Genomic DNA, 22,454 nt, shown 5'->3' on the forward strand with positions numbered 1-22,454 from the left:
TTGTTATCTCTTAAATTGTTGTTTACTAAAATAACCCTAAAATTATAAATATCCCAAACTTTTAAATTTAATCCTCTCAATTCACTTGTTAGAGCATTATTAATATTGTTATTTGATCGTTTTTGCTAAATAACAAATATAATAAGACTCAGGATCGATTTAAGAATGAATTTTAAGTCTTAGAATTAGCTAAGTGCCTCATAACCCATACATTATCTTAGCCCTTACTTTAAGCTAATACATAAACCAATTAGAAGGAAACTTATCCGTTCTTTCAGCTGACTGATTCTTGACGTCTGAACTCAGTGTGAGTTACAACAACTTTACATCCAAAACACTATTCTTTTTGTTAGAGACAATACTTGTTTCTCAATTTTCACTAATTCTTCCTTTCTCATAAATGTTGCAATCGCCGACTCAAGTGCAACATGGATTCAAAGTCTCTTCTCACTAAGACTTAATCGATTATGAGGTTGAGTTTTGAGAATTACTTACTGCTCTAAATCTCGAAATCTCTTCCTCTTCTTGATTGTCTCTTTCAAGATTTTTTTTTCCACTTTTTTTCAAATTTTGAGTGTCTAACTTTGAAAACTATTCCATCCATTTACATATAGATGTAGGTCTAGACAAAATATACGGCACATTATTCAACTTTCTAGAATTCTTGACCACCACATGCTCATGTGTTTGTCATAGTCACACACTTTGGATATTTAATTTTATCTCGATCTAAGTGGTGACAAGTTATCATATGACGACACTCTTAGTTGCTTACTTGGACGCTTGGTCACACTCGTAAAAGCTATACATGCATAACTGTTGGCCATCTTATTCATCCAAAACCATTTGTCGGCTCCTAAACGTCTCCACCCTTTGCTTTGCTGCCTTTAAGGCTTTTCACATCATCTAACGCCTAACTTCTTTACCCATCACCTTATGTAGTTTTGATGTGTCCGTAGCATTTTATGAGGCACCATACCTCAACTTACTTTGCTATCTGAAGTATCGTTGCATAGAGAGTGAGGGTGATTACAGTTTGTCATGCTGAGTTGTTGTCCAATAACTTGTCTAATTTAATCAAAATGCTTAAATAGTTAATCAAGACACAGCCAAACACTGACAAGTTAAGTCCTAGACGTTGAATCACCTCAACTCGGGATGTTGACATTTATCTCTGTCTAAATCATTTTTTTTTTTTGGTATGTAAGGACAAATTTAGGAGGACAGGTAACATATGAGATGCTTTTTAAATATAACAAAATGAGTTAATTTATTTATTAATATAAAAAAACTTTATTTTCGTTGATGATTGACCATGATACACGTCATTTCACATTTTTTCAAATATAGCGAATTATAGCAAACTTTTCTATTTTATTTTATTTATGACTTTTTTAGAAAAGTATAATTTAATGCAATTCTAGCTCGTTTATGGAAATAACAAAAAGCGGGGGTGGGGGGGGGGGGGGGGGGTGGGGGTCTGCAATATAGTTGGACGCTGCTAGTAACTCTCTCCCTTTCTTCACTCCCTATTTAAGCTTCTTCCTTCCTAGGCGCTTGTAAACACTGCAAATTCCAATGGAGGAAACAATCAAGAAAGAAAGAAATAGCTATCAGATGCATTTGAATAATTCGTATAAAGGGTGGGTTATGTATATAAATTAATAATTGAAAAATTTAGAGGAAAGACAATTTGGCTACAAAATTTTTGAAATATCCTAAATTATCAAACTTTTACATAAATAGGAATTCACTTTTTTTTAGAACTATTTTATCCTTATTATTAATATTAAATATATGTCATTTCTGAATTTAAGAATTATTTATTTCCTTAATTACATTATTGTTATTATAATTGTGTACATTATAATTTCCTTAATTGTATTTTTAATTAATATGCAATAATTAAATAAATCAAAAAACGTTTCCTCGTATAAATACAATTTATTTTTATAATCCAATAATATATGTTTTAATATGAAAATATTATCCAAAAATATATATCTTCATTTAATTTTTCCAATTTTTTCGTTTTCCGTCTTCTGCTCACGTTTACAAAATACATACATTCGTTGGCTCATCTATATAAATTCATCATCAATTTTTTGCTTACCTTTCGCAGTATATTTCTTTCCTATTTAATTTCTTCACCCCGAAAAGTCCTCAACCATCATTCTATTTTTTTCTGTCGGAAATTTATTACATCGCCGGATCTTTCTTCCATCGCCGGAAATCCTCAACCGCCGAAAACTTTATATTATAGATCACTATGTTCAGAGTTTCACTGGTGTTTTCTTATTAGAGAAATCCATCCGCCTTCACATATATTCGGTTAGTTTAGATTAGATTTATAAGTTCCGTTTCAGTAGCTATTTATCTTCTCTGTTTATGTAAATATATACTTCCTTCATATTAACATAGTACATACATTCGTCTGGATGGACAATATTGTCGTATATTTATTTAGATATATACCCCTTATTATTTACCATAATACATACATTTTAGCATATAGTAATAGTTTCATATATTTGTAATATATTTGTTAGGATGGCCAAAATTGCAGTATACTTCGATGAGTTTTTCAATCAATCACACAATAAATGATGGGTTTTTCTAATGTAAAACTTGTTGTTGGTCGAACTAAGATGATTAGAATTCCTTCAAGAATGAATTTTAAGAGACGCGTTAAATGTGGCCGTTGTGGACGTGTTGGTCATAACTGCAAGAGATGCAAGTTTTCTTTATTGAACTAGATTATTCTTCATTTATTATGTTTTATATTTATAATTAAATTTTTTATATTGTAATGTTGTTAAAATTATACATTCAATTATAAACTTTCCTAAATTTTCCTTACTTATATGTTCCTATATACTTCATAATATTGAAAATATACTCTGCATTAGAATGTATACATTCTATATTTCTAATGTAGATAATATTTATGATGTCATATTGAATATGTGCATAACTAATTATTGAATGAAATAACAGGCTAGAGGTAGAGATATTGCTTATCAACAAGGCAAATAATGTATACATAAATAAATTTCAGTTCAGAACGTAACAATATTATATTTAATATTGTAAATTTTAGTTTAATTTCAAATTATAATGTATTCCTGATATACACTATTTTATTTAATATATATCATCCCTATCGAAAAGTGTATTATCAGATTGCTTTCAATTTCAATAACTTGAAAAATGCTGGCACATCCCAAAGTTACTTTCAATAACCTGAATTAAAGCCATGTTCCTTTACATAAATAAACCTCTCAATTAATATCATTCTTTAAACAAACATATGTTAACAAACACAATATACAATTTATAAAAAGTTATAAAATTCGAGAGTTATTCCTGAAATCCAAATAACATAATAATCCTAATTACTACAGTCGAAATTACAAAGCAAACAACATAATTCAAATTACTACATTCTAAATTACAAAGTTGTTCATTCAAATCAAAATAACATAATCAGATTCAAATAACACAATGTTCTAAAGTCCTCGGGAGAGCAATTTAAAACTTGGCACTTCAAATCCTTGAACATTCAACTCTATTTTTTTCCTTATTTGGCTCTATCGAACCAACTTTCGTTGTGAATTGCAATCTCAATATCTTAGAAGGTAAATTTTCTCTCTTTATGCTCTTCCTCGCTGCTTGTTGATAAGCAATATCTCTACCTCTAGCCTGTTATTCCATTCAATAATTAGTTATGTACATATTCAATATGACGTCATACATATTATCTACATTAGAAGATCTTTTCTGTCAATTCTTTCCATTCTGGGTGGCTGTCAACTACTCAATTCAACATCCAGATCTTATTGTCATCTACTTTTTGTGCACAAAATATTGAAGGACCGATCAACAATAGAATGCACTCATACACCCATACTAATAGTGAATAAGCAAATCTAGAAATTTCAACAGCTAGGGAAGTAGGTTTTTTTTATACATCTTTTAATAGAATCAATCAACACATTTGTAATACCCCAAAATTTAAGGTAATTTATTTGTAAATATCTTAAGTTTAATCTTTGAATTTTGGGTGTTATTTAATTATTGTTGAATTTTATTGGAACTTATTAGATATTTTGGAAAAATATTCAATTGTTGTATTTGTGGAAATTTGTTTAAGTGTACATTGATTTTTTTATTAAGTGATTTTGAAGTTAAAATAGTTATATTATAAGGATAATATAATTATTTAAGGGTTTAATTAAGTGATTTGAGGATAAAATAATTATGTTATAAAGATAATGTAATTATTTAGGGTTATTGTATTTTGGGAAAATAAAGTGATGGGATTGGAAATAGAGAGAATATTTGATTTACAAAGGGGGATTTGATGGATTTGAAATGAGGTAAGAGAAGATTTTGGTTGTTTTAATTGGGAAAAAAAGGAAAAGAAAAAGGGTACTTAAAAATAAAATAATAATAATATTATTATTATTTTGGTTTAAATTTGGCATAGGGAGTTATGCAGTCTCCTTCATTGAGAAAAGAAAAGGAAACCCTAACCCTAAAAAACCCTCTTCTGCCGTCGCTCGCTTCCACCACGCACCTTCACGTTTCCTCCGCCACTTTTCGTTCGTCAGTCCCTCCGTCAATCGCTACCCCTACCCGAACCCGCGTGCAAGATCCGCGCCGCGTAGCCACAACTCGAGCCGATCTATCGCCCTCGAGCTTTCCAACCGTAGATCCGAGGCGAGTCTCACCACCGTCTGCAAGCCACCTTCAGCCGATCGCCCGCGTTCGCTCGAGTCGTCTTCGTTGCAGTTCGTAGTCGTCTCACGCTGATCCTCGCTTTTCGTCAGCCGTCGTTGATCAAGAGAACCACATCAGAGTGAGCCGCGTGGAAGTTGTACCCGAGCCGCATGCACGCCCTAGCCGTAAGCTACTCCCTCGAGCCAACCTTGTGCGTGCGAGCCGCGAGCCGCGTGCGTGTCCTTCGCACCGAGCCATCATGTCTTCCAAGCCGAGTCGTCAGTCTTAACTTTTGGTTCTTTTTCCCACCTATTTTGGTAAACCTTGGTAAGTTTGATTGGATTTTGGGAATACCCAACAAATATTAATTTTGGACTCTAATTAAATAATTTCTGGATTTATTTAGTTAGATTTAATTGAAAGCTGAGCTCGGAAATTGTCCTCTAGGTGTAAATCGAATTCGACCTCGACTTTGAGTAAGTAAAATCAACTGGCTTTTTGATCCTTAATCAACTGCGAGTTAAATTATTAAACTTAGTTATTTACCCTTATTGTTTAGGATTTTCTCTTGGGAAGCTTAACCGAGACTGTTAGGGTAATTTTGCGTTAAGCTAATCTCCAGGTAAGAGATTCTACTACTAGACCCTTAAAATGAATTTAAGAGGCTGCATGTGTTTTATGGATATGTGTTAATGTTAGCTAAGATGCATGATTTAATGCTTTTGATAATGACTGTCATGACGCTGGGTGATTGATGACGATGGTTGTTAATATGTTTATTATTGGCAGTATATTGATGATGACGACTGTGATATGTCTTTGATGACAATGTTTGATTAAAATGACATGATCGATACTTATGCCATGCTTATGATAATGTATGTTATGTTACATACTATGGTTAGGTTGTGCTGTTAGCTTTAGCTATTAGAGTCGTACCTACATGGGTGTCATTTGGGATTACCACCTTTTACGATTGTATAGTCCGACGGGATCACCAATCTAGTTTGACATAGACATAGACATGATTATGAGGGACTCGACGGGGTCACTCACAGCCTGATTGTCTTAGTGTTTCCTTCGGGTACACTAAAAACCAGTTGTCCTAGGGGTTCCTTTGGATTCACTGAAGACTAGATATGTTCATACGAGATCATAGATTGCACGTGTTTGTGAACGTGCAAGTTTAGGGGTACCACTTTACAGAACTCTAATAGGAAGTTAACAGGCACCTAGTGGGATTCGTAATGGGTCCCTTACTGAGTATATTTTTATACTCACTCTTTCTTGTTTAATTTTTCAGGCAGAGGTAGAGGTAAGGGCAGAAGGAAGCTGGTGAATGACAAGGAGTGACTTTGGTGAGCCATAGGGATCTTTTTGCTTCCGCTTTATGACATTGATCAGATGCACTTTTTATTTTATTTTATTTTATTTCATTTATTTTTTTCTTCTTAAAACTAGATAGGGCTCGAGTTAGGATTTTATTTAATTTTATCTTTACGTACATTTGTTTATAATTTTTAATGAGTATTTAGGGTTTTATTTTATTTTCTATTTTTAAATTTAAGAAATTTTACTTATCTTTTAAATTAGTAATGACTTCGGCTTAGTATAAGAAGTTGGGTCGAAACAACATTATACCCTATCCTACCCCATGGAAACGCATCAAACTGTTTTTCATCATCTAATAATTTGATGTATTCCAAATTACATCCGGTTGTGAATTGTTTTCCAAGAAGGAAATTCTCTAAAAAGTATATTTTTGCCATCTTAATTTCATCATCCTCCTTCAGTTTTTTCGATTCATTAAATAAAAAGGAGACCCTTAACCTCGGTATAGGATCTTCATTCTTGAAGTACTTGAATGAAATTTGCCATTCACCTTGGAAATATATACGGTTGACAATGGACCACAATTCAAATCGGTTATTGCCTTGAATTCCCTAATGCCAAATTTGGCTATAGTTCCTTTGAAGTTAAACCACAACTCATCGTCAATGTACATTGACGTCTGATTATGTGATATAGGAGTTGGTTTTGGAATTTGGAAAATTTGAGGTATAAAAAACTACAAAAAGTTGTATTTCTAAATACTTCTAATTTCTTACTATTTATTTTTTAATATTTCTAATTACATCTAATCTTGCATAGATGTTCAATTTTTGCACTCTTGACCATTGACTCATTTTCAGGATCAATGGTGCACCCTGCACACATAATATAAAGGACAATATCATTATATGTATACTTAATATATACTATTATATAACAGTACCCAAAGTATATTTTAGCATAGCAATGAATACCTCATAATCTTCCTCTACGTCTGCTGTTTTTTTCCCTTCTTTTATCCTCAGTCGATTTCTTAATCAATATTAGTAACATCATTTGTTAGTGATAACTAAATGCATTTTTATCAACTGCAATATTATATACATATATTTTATATACCTCTGGATTTGATTTTGTTGATCATTTCTTCACATTTGTATTTTTTTGACCTCTTTTTTCTTATCACATTTTTTGATCTTATTCTATTCCCTTGCTTTCACATCTTTCTCTAACTTTTCTCTTCTTAGATACCTAAATTTCATATGAAGAATAAAAACCTTATAGTAATCTAACGATAGTTATTTACATACCTACATTTCATATATATGCTTATTTTCAGTTTGTGTTTCCTTCCCTTTCCCATTGAACACACTTTCAAACCATTTCCTTTACACTATTGGTACATTGTCCTGCAGATAATCGAATATCATTAATGTTAGTTTCTATCTATACATAAAACTAAATATAATAATTTTTTTTGAAATATGTACAAATCATAAATAAACCTCATCATCACTCCGATGTGAAGTTTAGTGATACATCATACGATGTTCCTCCTTCATTATTCTACAAACAAATATAATTACGGGAATCAACATTTTAAATCATATAAAATATATATACATCAGTAAATATAACATATACTTACTTTTTTCGTTTGTTCTTTTTTGGCATTTTGGCATTTGGAGTTTCAAAAACCACATCCGTTTTCATAAACTTTTGATCATGGAACACGATAATCCGTATACCTGTCGGTCTTCTTAAGTCTTCTTCATCATCTTCTGGATAAATTGTTTGTAGTGCTTGGTATTCCATTTGTTCTTCATTTCTTATTTCCTCCTACGATATATACACATTATACAACATGCATTACTAAATATACCTCTGTATTATCGCCGATTAAATATACAACATGCATTACTAAATGTATGTTTTACACAAAGTATCTACACTTTAAGGTCATTTAAAAATATATATAATGACCTTCAAAACCCTAATTTCTTCGAAATTCTAATACAGTAATGGAATATTGTTCAATAAATAAGTGGAGATCCCATATATACCCCCTTATATTTCAGATAATAAAAACAAAATACTCACCAGAACTGTAGAATGCTTCAAAACATAGTTTTGCAATGAAGTTGCCAGAACCTTGAATGTCTGCTGAAGAATGATTTTTCTAAAACCCTAATAAGCGATTGACGGTCAATAACCGCGCATGAAAGACAATTCCATATATACCCCCTTTAGTTTCAGTTAAGAATAGAAAAAAAAACTCACCGGAAGGGAAGAATGCTGCTGAACACTCACCAGAAGGTAAGAATGTTGCGGAAGGGATGAAAGAGCTTTACAAAACCCTAAAGATCGATCGAAGAAAAATTTCAACGCACAAACAATGGATTCCACAATTACCCGTTGCTCTTTCCTTACGTGGTTAAAAAAATCCTCCATTCGTAAATCATTTAATATGGGTATGTAGTAATTTGGGCCAGACTTTTATATAAAATATTGGCCCAATTAAGACCTTAGTGTAATATATAAGCAAGTTAGGCCCATTGTGTAAAATCAATAGCCAAATTAGGTTATTTGAGTTAAAACCCCAATTATTAATTTACATTCATAGCCTACACTTTATACGTATTATTTAAATACATTTAATAATAGAATTCCTCTTTAGTTTAATCTGGTCCATCTCCTGTATTAGCATGGAACCAAGGCGACTTTTGTCACTATCTTTGTAACTAAACCTTCTTTGGTCACCAATTCTAATACATTCAATGACATAGATCAAGTATGGATGGATAGCATGGAAACTACATGTAAAGTGATCTAGATCATGCCTGTTTTCAACTGATCCACATTCTTTAGTTAGATCATTCTTAAAAAACTTGATGCTAAACTGTATTTGCAAAGTGCATGCATGATAAACAAGTTCAGATAATAACTCATAAATCATCAACTTTATTCTATATAGAAAATAAACAAATTAAGGTCAAAGAACATCCTTAATAACAAAATCACATTGAACCATGGAATTAGAAAATTGACTAACACCAATATGAGCAACATACTCAAGGAAAACTTTAGTGGTGTACTTTTAGTCAATGGATCTGTCAGCATCGAGTTTGTTCTTTATGTGTTTTATAAAAAATTTGACCATTCTGAATTTTTTCTTTCACAACTAGAAGCTTTACATCCACATGCTTTGACTTTGAATTGCTTCAGTTATTATTGGAATACATTACTGTTGAGTTATTGTCACAAAATAATTTTGTTGGTCTTTGTGAACTACTATTTGCAGCCTAGTGACAAAATTTCGCAACCATATTTCATGACTAGATGTCTCATAACATGCTATAAACTTCACATCTATGGTAGAAGAAGTCATAAGTGTTTGTTTAACACTTTTCCAAAATATAACTCCTTCAACCAACATGAAGTTATAGCCTGAAGTGGATCACAAACTGTATTGGCATCCAACATGATCAAAATCAAAATACCGAATGGTCTCCAAAATTTCTAATCTCCGATAAGTGACTATATAACCTTTTGTTCTTTATAAATACCTTATAACTCGATTGGCTGCTCTTTATTGATCCATCCTCAGGTTGCTCAAATGTCTACCTATCACTCCAACTATGAACACATTAGGCTTCCAACAGCTGATGCATAGGGAACCTTATGCATCTTCTTAAAATCAAGTGTGGTTTCGAGGAATTAACCTAAATGAAATTTATCAATTTTAGCAACGGGGGTATCTCCTCATACACAATCTTTCATGTCAAATCTACTAAAAAAAAATTTATGTAGTTCTTTTGTGATAACCTCAAAATACCAGAGCAATCTCGCAGTATTTCTATTCCTAATACGAAAGAAACATCACCAAGATCCTTCATCTCAAAATTCCTTTTGAGAAACCTCTTAGGGGCCGTTTGCCCCTAGTTTTAGAATCAAGTGGGCTTGGCATTTAGGGTTTAGATCAAGTGGGTTTGGCCCCTAATTAATGCCAAGCCCACGTTTGGCCCATAGTCTGAAAGCAAGGGATTAAGAAATGGGGTAAATCGGGGGTTCAATGTTTTTACAAAATAAAAAAAAAAAGAAAAAAATCTCTCTCATCTTAATTTCTTTCAGATCTCTCATCGTCTCTCTCCCCATCTCTTCTTTGTGTTCTCATTCAAACCATAGCCTCCTCATCTCCTTTACGCTCTTCATCTCCTCTACGTCTCTTCATCTCCTCATTTAATTTCTCTTCTTTCGTCAAGAATATTTCGGCGGACGTCTCTTTTTCTTTTTCTTATACAAAGAAGCAACGGTAAGAGGAAATCGGATCCTGATGGAGAAAAGACAGATTTATTGGCGGGTCTGTGCTATTCGTAATGCTTTTTTTTTGTGTTTTTTCTTGTTCGTTTCAATTTTTTGTTTGTTCAATCTATTCTGTTATGTTAAGGTTCTTTTTTTTTTGTGTTTTTTCCTGTAAGGTTTTTTCCCTGTGTTTTTTCTATAATGAATGCATTTCTTTGTTGGAAGTTTTTTTTTTGGTGTTTTTTTCTGTAATGCATTAAGGTTCTTTTTTCCTTTTTTTTTTTCTATTATGTATTGCAAGATACAATTTTTTTATTACTTTTCTAAATAAATATATTAAAAATAAGAAAGTGATATACTATATCTGTTTTTTATGTATTAGATAATCTGATTCTCGCTTACTTTCTTATTATTACTGAAAAGCTTATTTCTTGTAGAGAAAAAAACATGTTGGAATTGGAGTACAATTTTTTAATTTCTTTTCTTTCCAACATGAATGTACTAACAAAGAAATTAAAAACGCAAAAGTTCATATACAAATGTAGGAAAGAAAAGAGCACGTTACGTAATGGTGTGTGTCTATGCAAGGCAAGGCTAAGACAAACCTACAAAAAAAAAAAAAAGAGCAAAATAAAACAACCAATGAGATGAGATAAGTGGAACTAATACAATTGAACTTACTTCTTGATAGTTGGAAAACAAAGAAAAGCCCACATTAACAAAGTGAAATATACATACCTCAAACAAAGTATCAAAGAACAATGGAAAAAGATGGAAAATAATAATATAAGAAAAAAAAGATAATAATATATATAAAACAAAGTCTATATAAAATAAATGTAAAATAGTTACCACTCAAAAATATGGGAGAATGTTATGACCTCGACCTCAAAGAAAGTAAATTTTAGATACAAACAAAGGAGGTTGTGCGTTTAGAAATGAAGGAGAAGTGCTCTATTTAAAACAAATGGGTGTGTGAACTAATAAATTTTTCCTTTCAAATCACTCAACCACCATTTATAAATGAAACATTAATAATTACTATGTATTAAATACAAATAAAATAAAATTAAGATTTCAAAAATTTAAATGTCTCAACTACCAAAAGTAAACATTAATTTTTTTTAATACAAATACAACTACCCCATATATAAATAAAAATAAGATTTCTAAATTTAAATCTCTCTCAACTACAATTATCCGCTGTCAAATCAGTTTTGTCAAATTTAAATTTCTCAACAATAAATAAATCAAGGGTAACCAAAATATTTTAAAACTTAAACACTAAAACTACACAAACTTGATTTACAAACTTTGATTTAGAAAAGTAATAAAAATATTAAAGCTTGATGTTTTAAAACAAACAAATAACCAAAATGTTCTACAATTGCAAATGATTTACAAACTTTAATTTAGAAGAGTAAAATTAAAGTTTGATGTTTTAAAATAAATGGTTAATGAGTATCTAAGCTTCACATAACCAAAAATTCAGGATCAATATAATGTTAATGCAATGCACACATGAAGAACCTAAGATCATTATTATTAGATTCATAAGCAAAAATCAAGTGAAAAATGAGTTATTGAGCATTGTTTTTGTGCCTTAACTAAAAAATGTCATAAAACAAAACTGTAATGTATTTTCAAAGGGCAGACACAAAAAGAAACATCACAAAATTAAGCTATTAGTCATGAAAAAAAAAATTCGAAAGAGAACAAACTCTTGAATCTAAGTGCATATATAATTTACAATTGTATTGATCACTCATCTGCTCCAACTATGGTTCCCTTCTTGCTGACATAGATACCATCATTGCTGACATAGATACCATCATTGAACTTCCATATATCCTTATTCTTGACATGACATTTCTGCAAAATAAGGCAAAGAAGAATAAGCCACTAAATGATTTGAGTGTGTAACGAACTTTGTATGTGAGTGTGAAGAAGACAAACCTTGTTAATAAGGGCACAAGACCGCGACACAAGTTCAATATTATTTCTATCCAAAACTAACCCATCCTCCACTTTTTCAGATCAGGTAATGGAAACTCCATCAAGCATATCTACCTTTCTCACCTGATGCAACAATTATGAGCATGGTTCATAACAAATTCACAACAATGCATGGGCCATATTCTATCTAATGCAAACTACTCAATGAAATTTGAACCAAGTACAACATCTAGGCATGCCCCACTAAAAAAAATGAATTAAAAACAATAGTAACTCCAATTCCAACTTGTTTTTTTCTCTACAAGAAATAAACTTTTCAGTAATAATAAGAAAGTAAGCGAGAATCAGATTATCTAATACATATATACAAAACAAATATTGTATATCACTTTCTTATTTTTAATATATTTATTTAGAAAAGTAATAAAAAAAATTGTATCTTGCAATACGAAACAGGAAAAAAAATAAGGAAAAAAGAACCTTAATGCATTACAGAAAAAAACAGCAAAAAATAAACTTCCAACAAAGAAATGCATGCATTATAGAAAAAAATCTGGGAAAAAAAACTTTACAGAAAAAAAAGAACCTTAGTAGAACAGAAAAGATTGAACAAACAAAAAAATAAAACGAACAGGAAAAAATACACAAAAAAAGAACCTCAAAAGAACAAAAAAGATTGAACAAAAAAAAAATGGAACAAAGCAATACATAACAAAAAAAAAAAGAATAAAGAAAGCATGAAAAAATTACAAAAAAAAAGCATTACGAATAGCACAGACCCACTAATAAATCTGTCTTTTCTCCACTGGGATCCGATTTCCTCTTACCGTTGCTTCTTTGTATAAGAAAAAGAAAAGGAGACCTCCGTCGAAAGATTCTTGACGAAAGAAGAGAAATTAAATGAGAAGATGAAGAGACGTGGAGCAGATGAAGAACGTAAAGGAATAGTGCAAAGGAGATGAGGAGCCTAGGGTTTGAATGAGAACATGAAGAAGAGATGAGGAGGCTAGGGTTTGAATGAGAACATGAAGAAGAGATGGGGAGAGAGACGATGAGAGATCTGGAAGAAATTAAGATGAGAGAGATTTTTTTCTTTTTTTCTTTTTTTATTTTGTAAAAACATTGAACCCCAGATTTACCCCATTTCTTAATCCCTTGCTTTCAGAATATGGGCCAAACGTGGGCTTGGCATTAATTAGGGGCCAAACCCACTTGATCTAAACCCTAAATGCCAAGCCCACTTGATTCTAAAACTAGGGGCAAACGGCCCCTAAGAGGTTTCTCAAAAGGAATTTTGAGATGAAGGATCTTGGTGATGTTTCTTTCGTATTAGGAATAGAAATACTGCGAGATTGCTCTGGTATTTTGAGGTTATCACAAAAGAACTACATAAATTTTTTTTAGTAGATTTGACATGAAAGATTGTGTATGAGGAGATACCCCCGTTGCTAAAATTGATAAATCTCATTTTGGTCAATTCCTCGAGACCACACTTGATATAAAGAAGATGCATAGGGTTCCTTATGCATCAGCTTTTGGAAGCCTAATGTGTTCATAGTTGGAGTGATAGATAGATATTTGAGCAACCTGAGGATGGATCAATAGAGAGCAGCGAATCGGGTTATAAGGTATTTACAAAGAACAAAATATTATATATTCACTTATCAGAGATTAGAAATTTTGGAGACCATTTGGTATTCTGATTTCGATCATGTTGGATGCCATAATAGTTTGTGATCCACTTCAGGCTATAACTTCATGTTGGTTAAAGGAGTTATATTTTGGAAAAGCATTAAACAAAGACTTATGACTTCTTCTACCATAGATGTGAAGTTTATAGCATGTTATGAGACATCTAGTCATGAAATATGTGTAAGCCATCGTTCCATTCTCTTTTATTTTATCTATATATTTTATATCTCTTAAATGGTGAAAAACAAGTTGGAATACTTTTATACTCCTTAAGATAAATTCGTGTAAATTAATGGAGTTTTAAAGTATAATTTGTTTTGTATGGGTATTGAAAAGAATGAAGGAGGGTAAAAATGAAGTTTAAATTTAAAGAGATGGACATTTTTGTCCTTCCACCATTATTTTTTTAGTTTAGAAAAAATATATTAATAAAAATAAAATTAACTTCTTCTTCTTCTTCTTCTCCTTCTTCTTCTCCTTCCTTACCCTTCATGACCAACCATCTCTCTTCCTCTCCCAATTCTTCTTTCGCTCACCATTTCTCCTCTAGCCGACGCCTCCATCAGCATCCCTCACGCCGTGTGACTCGACGGACGACGGTTGCACGTCGACGCAACCCAGTAACCGCCTTGCATCTCTCCCTCGCGTGATTGGAGCGCCTTGGCTTGCCGACGCTAGATCCACCACCGTCGGCCGTACATCTAATTGGACGACAGCCACTCCTTGTGTGGTTTAACTCATCGCTCATTTCCGGCTAGACGCAGGTGTTCGAAGCCATAGTTTTCGTTGGTAGTTTGATCTTGGAGTTGGGTAAGTTTTTGTTTTAGTGTATTTTAGTTGGGTTTGTGAAAGATTTTTAATTACCCATTAAGTTTCAACTCGATTTTACCATATCCATTACTCTTTGATGCTAGATTTGATTATTAGAGAATTTTTGCCGCTGTACAACCATTCAAAAACTCAAATTGGGCGTTCTTGGCACAATTTGTGTAAAATTCTAAGCTTTATTAAATGGGTCTTTCGAATCCTTTAATTATTGGTGCCAATATTAAACAAACCATGGTTTATGGATGCTAGGATTCGATAGTTGAATGCTATTGGATCGATTTCTTTGAAATTAGATTACTTTGCTAAGTTCTTGAGTAGCCGTGATGTCGGATGCTTAATTTGAAATTTGAGGGTAGTTAGAATGCTCTCCGTTGAAGTTATGGGTGCTTTGTTAAGTCTTTGGAAAGTTTTGGAATAATTTTATTGGATTTTTCCTAGAATTGAAGGTTAAAGGTTGAAAATAGAAAGAGAAGACAGATTTCAGGTTTCGTGCATGAATTTGCGAAGACGATGTTGTGTTGAGTAGTTAGAAGTGTAGAAATGGAGTTAGGATCTCTATTTGATATGGTTGGAAAGCTTATTCAATGTATTACAACTTTTATGAAGAAATTGTGAGCTAAATATGATTGGAAGTAAGCTTAATTTCATAAACAAGTTAGAGGATAGCAGAAGACTCTGTTTTTGAACACTCCGTTTCAGAAACATTCTGTAGCAATCCATTGGGAATCGTATTTTCCTTCCTTCATGTAAATTATAGGAAACATCAAAATGAAGATTTTAACATAAAGAACACTCATTTTGGTTAAGTATTGAAAGAGTTATGATCATTTGAAGTTCATGTTGCGAATCTGGAAAATTTTGAGAATTTAATAACCTTAGGAACTAAAACAAGTTTGATTTTGGCCTTATAAAGTATGTTGAAGATTGTTGTGTCGTCTCCCTTTTGAAGATAATTAATAGACCCTAATCGTTGTTTCAGGCCAAATTGAAGTGGAAAAAGCGTATAACCCCGGGGGATCGAGTTACTGACCGTGAGTGGTTTATTTTTTAAGCTTTCTTTATACATATATACGTTATCTCTTGACATTGCTTGGAAACTACCATGATCTAAACCATGACCACGTTTTCGTTATTGTTTAAACAATGAGTTTATACATTGATATTTCAAAAATTTTCATAACTCAAAGTTGATAAAAACGAGTTTAAAGTCCTTGTTTCCATTAATACTTAAACGATATGTTTACTCATTATGATTTTGAGAATGTGTATGCCTTGATTTTTATAAAATCATGTTTTAAGTTTTTAGTTTATACTTTGTTTTGAATTATACTAAACCGATGCTTATGGTAAATGTTGGTGATTACCCCAAAGGCTACGTGAATGTGTTTCCGTAGCGCCACCTACGGTTGTCAGGGGATTCCGGGGCTAAAAGAGGCCGTGACCGGAGATCTGAGAACCTGAGCCTAGGTGAGGACATGGATGGAGGATTGTGATATGGCTTCAGGCCTAGCTTACCCCATGGTTGGGTGGCTCTATGTGCACATAGGAGGGATGTGTAGTTACTATGGTAGGTGCTAAGTGTGCGTGAACTCCGTTTGGCCGCGTGTTTCCTTGTGGATATGGAGCACGTGTGAGCTATTCCTGGGCCGTATACTTAGTATGCTATCATGGTTGGTTCGATTGGTTGACGGTTGATATCATGGTGGGTACTATGGATGCGTGAGCTAGTTTTGGCCGTATGATGCTTTATCATGTGCGAGCTATTTTTGGCCGTATCCTTAGATGCCTTGCCATGGTTGTACAGATTTGTTGATGGACTAATGGGTATGAGTTAATGGCGCTTTTCACAAATATTATACTTCTAATGCATATTTATAATTTATCTCTTTAAGCATGTTTTATGAGCTTTATATTTAAGAAACTTGCCACTCACTAAGTATCGACTTACATTTAAATGTTTTTCTTCCCCCCGCAGGTAGTGAACAAAGGCCAAGCGTTGATTGATCTCTCGTCATCAGTCGTAGATCTCCATTATTCTTTTGTATGTTTGTAGTTATTTTTTTTTTGTAATGCATCATGCTGACAGATCGATTGACTAAAAGTACACCACTAAAATTTTCCTTAAGTATGTTGCTCATATTGGCGTTAATCAATTTTCTAATTCTATTGTTTAGTGGGAGTTTGTTATTAATAATGTTCTTTGACTTTAATTTGTTTATTTTCTATATAGAATAAAGTTGATGGTTTTTGTTTTATTATTTGAACTTTTTTATCGTGCATGCAGTTTGCAATGCGGTTTAGCATAAATTTTTTTAAGAATGATCTAACTAAAGAATTTGGATCAGTTGGAAACAGACATGATCTAGATCACTTTGCATGTAGTTTCTATGTTATACATCGATACTTGATCTATGTCATTGAATGTTTTAGAATTGGTGATCAAGGAAGGTTTAGTTACAAGGATAGTGACAAAAGCCGCCTTGGTTCCATGCTAATACAGGAGATGGACCAGATTGAACTAAAGAGGAATTCTATTATTAAAATAACCTGTTTTTGCTCGCTTAAGGTTTACATGAGTTAATTATATTTGGAATACAAATATAGCCCAAGTGGGAGATTGTTAGATGTATTTAAATAATACGTATAAAGTGTAGGCTATGTATGTAAATTAATAGTTGGAGTTTTAACTCAAATAGCCTAATTTGGCTTTTGATTTTACACAATGGGCTTAACTTGCCTATATATTACATTAAAATCTTAATTGAGCTAATATTTTACATAAAAGTCTGACCCAAATTACTACACTACCCATATTAAATGATTTACGAATTAAAAAAAAAGGAAAATGTGGAAGTGATACGTTAATGGCGTGAAAATAGGGGATTTTTTAACTACGTAAGGAAAGAGCAACAGGTAATTGCAGAATCCATTATTTGTGTGGTGAAATTTTTCTTCGATCGATCTTTAGGGTTTTGTAAAGCTCTTTCAACCCTTCCACAGCATTCTTACCTTCCGGTGAGTGTTCAGCAGCATTCTTCCCTCCGGTGAGTTTTTTTTTCTATTTTTATTTGGAACTAAAGGGGGTATATATAGAATTGTCCTTCGTGCGCAGTGATAGACCGTTGATCGCTCATTAGGGTTTTCAAAAAATCATTCTTCAACAGACATTCAAGGTTCGAGCAACTCCGTTGCAAAACTGAAGCATTCTACAGTTTCGGTGAGTATTGTTTTTATTATCTGAAATATAAGGGGATATATATGGGATCTCCACTTATTTATTGAACAATCTTCCATTACTGTGATTAGAATGTTGAAGAAATTCAGATTTTTAAGGTCATTATATACATTTTTAAATGACTTTAAAGTGTAGATACTCTGTGTAAAACATACATTTAGTAATGCATATTGTATATATTTCCTGATTAAATCAGCATTTTGAAGTTTGTATATATTTAAGTGATTATATAGTTTTGAAATAACCAATTGTAAGTGCATATACTCTTTGTCTACCACAAATTGCTGGCTATACATATTTGTTGTTATATCACAAATCTGAACTTTATATTGTATAATAATATGTAGAATAAGGTTGAAAACCAATGGTTCGTAGAAGCGAAAGATGCCTAGGATCGAGGCTGAACAAGATTAAATCAAACAAGAATGATCCTATTGTGATCGACGATAATACAGAGGTATATTTGATATTTACTGAATTGAAATTCTATATTGTACATATAGTTAAAAAGAAATATAATATGTGTATATATCGTAGGGAGGAAATAAGAAATGAAAAACCAATGGAATACCAACCACTACAAACAATTTATCCAGAAGATGATGAAAAAGACTTAAAAGGATCAACAGTTACACGGATTGTTGTGTACCATGATCAGAAGTTTATGAAAACGAATGTGGTTTTTGAAACTTCGGATGCCAAAATGCCAAAAAAGAACAAAGAAAAACAAACGAAAAAAGTAAGTATATGTTATATTTTCTGATGTATATATATTTTATATGATTTAAAATGTTGATTCCCGTAATTATATTTGTTTGTAGAATATGATGGATGACCAACTAAGAAAGCAGTCATTGGAGCTGTCTAAAATGAAGCAAATGCTCCAGATATTGGTCCAGGTAAACTTTGGTTTCAGAAAAAATTTCCTTTTATCGTTGTTTAAATAAACTATCGTGTCATTGAAGTAAGCGACGCCCAACACATTAGAACGATCACTTACCAAATTTAAACAATCGTTTATAGAATTTACACGATCGTTTAGATAGTGTAAACGATGGTTTGCTCTTGTATACACGATCATTGAGCAAGTGAATTTTTTGTTTTTATTCTTTTTAGCAAAATCAGAATCAAAATGAAATGAATGATGACATTCATCACATGCAAGATGATCATCATGTTGATTTTGATGAGGACAATCTGGACCAGAATAGAGACCATTAGAATACAGAAGAGTTGGTCGCCACTGAAGAGCAACACATTATTGTTCAGCTTACCATGTGCATTGTCCGGTGAATGTTTCATTCATCATATACTGCTTTATATACGTTGAACAACAGACATACTTAGGTTGCAAGAGATTTACCAGGTTCATTGTATTGTTTCTTTTTATGATTCCTTGATTTGTCCAATATTTGTGTATGGAACAAAAGACAACATCATATGAACAACAGGTTGAGGATGCAGGCAGTGACATTAGCATAGACGACAGACCTGCTATTAAATATAACGATTATCTCAGATAATATCAATGTTCAATGTCCCAAACAAAAAGACCTGCCAGAAAGGATGTTGTCTCTTCCAAATATCAGACAACCACAAACTTCATGCGATGTACTACCATTAAGTACTCATGAAGATCTTGCGTTGGCTCCATTGGAAGAAATTTTGGCGAGTCAGGAAGTGCCACCATCAATTCAGATGTATTTCCAGAATGTCACCGGTATGTATACACAACAACTGTGTAGTCCTTTGAATTAACAATTTGTTTCTTGTTTCATTATTATGCATTGCATCAAATTGATGAAGCAGTTACTTTGGTTGAGATAGAAGAAGAAATTGAACAAGTAACTGAGGAACAAATCTTAGAATCTCTATTGGTATGTATAAAAACTCTGTAGTCCTTTCCATCAATTGTTTTTGTCTTCTTAATTAACATTATGCATTGTAGGAAACAAAGGAAGACAATAAACCTATCAAGAGAAGGAAACTAAGTAAAAAAGAAGATGAATTGTCGCATGTTCTACAAGTTAATCCACCCACACAAGGTACTGAAGTAACACCTATCCCAGATGTGAACTTACAAAACGTAAATAGGTATGATCTCATGTGGCCAGTGGATCGAAAACTGTGGAAGGCATACTTAGTTTGGAAGAGATCTAAGAAAACAAATAATGAAGAGAGGACAGTAGTGTTCTCATTCCGAACAAAGGAAATTTTCACAACACTTGAACAAAACTAATGGATCTTAGGAGACGTAAGTACTCTTTCCAAAATTCATTTTATATATACAACTACACGATCTAGTGGCAAATTATTTTTTAAGTAAACAATGGTTTATATATAATACACGATCGCTTAATTCACCAAGCGCTCAAAGATTGTTGTACACGATCGTTTAGTTTTGAATAGATTGCTGTAAATGATCACTTATATAATGTACGTGATGGCTTGCTCTTTAATACAATATTGCTTGTATGTGCTATGTGCTATGGTGTCGTCGGTATTCTCTTTGATACAATAAGGAATCCTTTTTTTGTTTGCAAACCATGGATTTGTTATTCTACCACGTGCAGAAGAAGATGCTAGAAAGAAAGCATCTCTACCGCTATGCTTTTACAGTACTAGATTCCTCATTTATGGTTAGTTATTCTTCTTTAATTTTTTTAATACAAAGTAAAATGCATAATTATATTTATGTATAAATTTTTTTTTGTTCGTCAAGACTGGCATTAACAAGGAACCAACAATTATTGAACGGCTTTTTAAGGATCGGGTGCTGACGCCCAAGAAAGAAGAAGTTCAATGGACAAACACAAATGCCCACCTAGCTATATGGTCGGGCCAAGATTTTGACTACTACTTTAATTCGACTCTTGGTTGTATCCCAGATAAAGTAGGGTGGACAGGTATGGACTGCATCATTGGCTGCATCAGCATAAAAGAACACTGGTTGGCTATTGCAGCTAACATGAAGAAATGCACGATCTATGTGTTCGACTCAATGCCAAACTATGTTAAAAAAAGAAATTGTTCATGCAGCTCTTGCCATACCTACCCGATGCATCCCCTCACTTGTAATTTCTATTGGATTACATGACCAAACAGAAAATTTCAAGTACGACCCTTGGCTAGTTGTAAGATCCAAGTGCACATTGCAATATGGGGATTCAATAGATTGTGGGACTTTTTTGTGCGAAGTTTGTTGAATGCCTTGTAACAAATGTGGATAGAAATTGTCTGAATATGAAAAACACGAAACTGTTTAGACAACGGTATGTTTTAGACTTTTGGGCAAATAGATCCTTTTGGTAAATAAAAATCGTGTTTGTTTGGGTTGAATCCCATGTACAATTTTAAGTTTTTGACTGAATGGTTGTATTTGTTTATATAGAATTCAAAACATAAATATAATCAAACGATCGTGTACAAAAATATAGCGAGGTGCGCGATTGTAATTCCATTGAACTCCGTAAAAACAACAATAGGAATAGACACTATAATGTGGCAAAAAGAAAATATAGATGATATCTATCCTAGAATAAGCGAAAATAATAATCAGAATGAAAAAAAAAAAGAATCATAGATGATCGTGCAACAAGATAAAAGTAAATGATCGTTTGATAACTATAAATGATCGTACAAAGAATAAACGATCGTTTGATAACTATAAACAATCGTGTAATAAAAAGTAAACGATCGTATATACTAATTAAACGATCGTTTATTTTTTGGTAGATGATTGTTTAAACACGCCTACAAGACCAAAATATATCGATATCGTGCCGTGGAAATATATAATTCTGAATGAAGTTTTATAATCAACTAAGGAGTTCTAATGTAAGGCATATTTAGAATACTCAATGAAACGAAAATGAATGAAACGATATTGACAGAGCAATATTGACAAAGTTAATAAACCATCTTGATTGTATAAGATGACAAGAAGAGAAATGATGTCATCGAAGATGATGAGTATAAGGGAAAAAATAGCATTAATGGGCTTGTTACACGGGATGTAGAAAGTTTGCGGTTTTGTTATAGGGGAAATAGAGGAAATAGTAAAAATAAGGGCTTTGAACAAGAATTTTTCTTCTATAATGTATTTCATAAATTCCTACCCAAATTTCATAAATGAGTTAACATTTTTCACACAAGAATGGGTCAATTTACTTTACTACCCAAATTTCATTAATCTTGAACAATATTTCCCTTATCAACAAGCATATCTATTAAAATAATCGTAATATTTATTTAATGTTTATGATATTTAGAATGATTTAAATATGGTATAAATTATTATCTTATATGGTAATAATATTTTAAATTATCGTGCAAAATATTTTCAATTTGATAGCTAACCAAAAGTTAATTTCTCACGATCATCAAG

The 22,454-nt window shown here is 32.3% G+C and overlaps 3 long non-coding RNA genes across 8 annotated transcripts; 1 reads left to right on the top strand and 2 right to left on the bottom strand.

The window, feature by feature from the left end:
• Positions 1 to 3,372: 3,372 nt before the first annotated feature.
• Positions 3,373 to 12,153, bottom strand: LOC107992147 (uncharacterized). Of its 5 annotated transcripts, none has more exons than XR_007824791.1 (8): positions 12,107 to 12,153; positions 10,922 to 10,961; positions 8,335 to 8,411; positions 8,155 to 8,241; positions 7,703 to 7,893; positions 7,560 to 7,620; positions 7,369 to 7,463; positions 3,373 to 3,702 (listed from the first exon to the last, which is right to left on the bottom strand). It is a non-coding gene; the product is annotated as an uncharacterized LOC107992147 (long non-coding RNA). The 5 variants fall into 5 exon arrangements; XR_007824787.1 differs by having other exon boundaries at positions 7,365 to 7,463; XR_007824786.1 differs by having other exon boundaries at positions 7,029 to 7,463.
• A 16-nt stretch (positions 12,154 to 12,169) lies between these two features.
• Positions 12,170 to 13,397, bottom strand: LOC127151688 (uncharacterized). The gene is made up of 3 exons (XR_007824792.1): positions 13,092 to 13,397; positions 12,313 to 12,435; positions 12,170 to 12,228 (listed from the first exon to the last, which is right to left on the bottom strand). It is a non-coding gene; the product is annotated as an uncharacterized LOC127151688 (long non-coding RNA).
• Positions 13,398 to 14,497: 1,100 nt separating this feature from the next.
• Positions 14,498 to 16,999, top strand: LOC107992148 (uncharacterized). 2 transcript variants are annotated; one of them, XR_007824794.1, is made up of 3 exons: positions 14,498 to 14,814; positions 15,812 to 16,656; positions 16,808 to 16,999. It is a non-coding gene; the product is annotated as an uncharacterized LOC107992148 (long non-coding RNA). The 2 variants fall into 2 exon arrangements; XR_001764631.2 differs by having other exon boundaries at positions 15,812 to 15,863.
• The last annotated feature ends 5,455 nt before the right edge of the window (positions 17,000 to 22,454 follow it).

This window comes from Cucumis melo, chromosome 11 (assembly GCF_025177605.1).
Source record: "Cucumis melo cultivar AY chromosome 11, USDA_Cmelo_AY_1.0, whole genome shotgun sequence".
Classification (NCBI taxonomy): Eukaryota; Viridiplantae; Streptophyta; class Magnoliopsida; order Cucurbitales; family Cucurbitaceae; genus Cucumis; species Cucumis melo.